Here is a 2287-nt window from a genome sequence, read left to right as displayed (position 1 = left end):
AAATAAGAATCCTTACAAATGCAACCATTAAAGTCTCCTGTAATGGTTAAGGTAATTTCTTCCTAGACTTTATTTTCTCAAAACAAGGATCACAACTTGAAAGTGTTGAACTTTTAATGGCTTGTTCTGCTTGTGCCATCTCTAAAGCATAAATAGGTAATCATCCCAATTTGTTCCTTAAGTAATAAATCAGTCATAATTTGAAAAAAAAATCATAATCATAGATGTAACTTCATCCAACTTATGATTTGCATATGTGATTGTGCAACTATAGCCCATTCCAGTTTAAAAAACTACAAGCTGATCCTAGTAAGAATAGTTCAAAAAGATAAAATTATACAACTTATTTAATAAAATATTCTTTACTGTATAAGGCTAAATAAAAAAAAAAACATGTGTTGAAACTAGAATGTATGGCATAGAAAATAAACAAAACCAAGTCAGCTTATGATCAAGCACAACATTAATTATCAAATGATAGTTAGAACTATTCATGAGCCGTCATTTTGTTATTCACATTATTTTGAGTGTTCGTCAGCATCTTTAGTAGCCGAGGCTTTATTCAGTAACTTTTCGCTTAAAATAAAACTCTTCCCTTTTAACAGAGCTATTTGATTAGGTTTCTTTCAATGAGGTTTAGCTTATATACTTGAGTTTAATTGAAATAAAAAGTGACTATTAGCCAATTGGATATTAGAAATCAAAACTAAAAAATAAAAATCCAAATGAATGGAGTATTTAGAGGAAAAGAAAACTTGGCTGAAAAAACGAGGATGATGGCGACAAATGATGATTATGGAGATGACGAAAAAGATGACAATTGTCAAAATAGAACGGGAAAAATTAAGGTAATTTGATTTTTAAAAATTAGGAAAAAAATATAATATTTGATTTTAGAAAGAGATTTTGGTTTTGGTTTTAATTGGATAAAGAGATTTTGATTTTGAAAGAGCAAAAACATGAATTTTTCAACTTTGAAAAATGAAAAAAAAAAAAGCAAAAGAGAAGGAGAGGAAGAAAAATCATCAAGAGAAAGATATGTGAGAAAGGGAAATTTTTATTATTATTAAAGGTAAAAGTGTCATCAAAGTATTAATCATTAGTGGTGGTTTCATTTTCATCAATAAAAAAAATGAAAGAAATAGATAAATTTTGACCATTCTTTAAATCGTAAAAATAAAAAAGTGTCTTTAAAATAAACTTATTTTATAGTGCCCTCTTCATTCATATTTTTTAAACTATTTTTGTAGATTCATGTGTCTACCTCTAAAATAATAACTTTAGAGGCAAAATTTGATAAATATAAAGACTAATATAGTATTTGCCCTTAAAAAAATTAAATAGAGGTAGATACAATAAATTATGGTGACTATACCATATTTGTCTCTGAAAACTATGATTTTTAGACAAAAAAATTATTTGCCTCAAATTTTTTGTATTCATGGTTTTAAAATGAAAAAAAAAATGTTAGAAATAAATAAGATAATATTCCTATTAAAAGTAATTTTTGAAACTTGATCTAAATATATGAGGAATTTTTAACAATTGTCTTTATAGAGAGTATTATCTTTGCTTTGTTGGATTATTATGGAAACCCCAAAGTAAATGGATGTTCTTAAAAAATTTTGCCTAAATATAGAGGAGTTTAAAAAATATTTCAATACCAAAAGTTTTCATTTTAATTCAAAAATAAAAATAATTGGCACTTTTAAAATAAAAGAACAACAAAAATGAGATTTTGTGAAAATAAATGAAATTTAAGGAATTATCTTTAAATATTAAACTTAGGATATTTTTCTCAAGATTTAAGAATAACATGCAATTAATTGGTATCATTTTTTAAACAAACAATGTGGGATGCTAATAATTTTTCATGCATAATCAAACTTCAAACCTATATATGATTTCAAAAAGCAAAACTATCTTTTGATAATCTTTAAACTCGTTATTTGATTTTATTAAAAGATAAATTTTTTAGGTAATTAATGACATCCAAAAAAAAAATATTAATGGCGACTCTGATTTTGATTATTAGATTTTTAGTCTTATAGTCAGATTCTTGAACCCATACATTGTGACAAATGTGTACAAAATGGCACTTTATTTCATTTTTATCTTTCACATTTTTTTGTTTTTTTTAATTAGATAAAATTTGCACAAAAAACTAGTAAATAATTTTTTTAAAAAAGTCAATATAAGTATGTATAACAAAACAATCATATATTCGATAGATTTTGATTCACCACGATTTGATAAGTCATTTTTTTTTTTTTAATTTGGGATTGGA

Source organism: Durio zibethinus, chromosome 28 (genome assembly GCF_047325235.1).
Source record: "Durio zibethinus cultivar Kanyao isolate XHJ-2024 chromosome 28, ASM4732523v1, whole genome shotgun sequence".
Lineage (NCBI taxonomy): Eukaryota > Viridiplantae > Streptophyta > Magnoliopsida > Malvales > Malvaceae > Durio > Durio zibethinus.
This window is presented reverse-complemented; position numbering follows the sequence as displayed.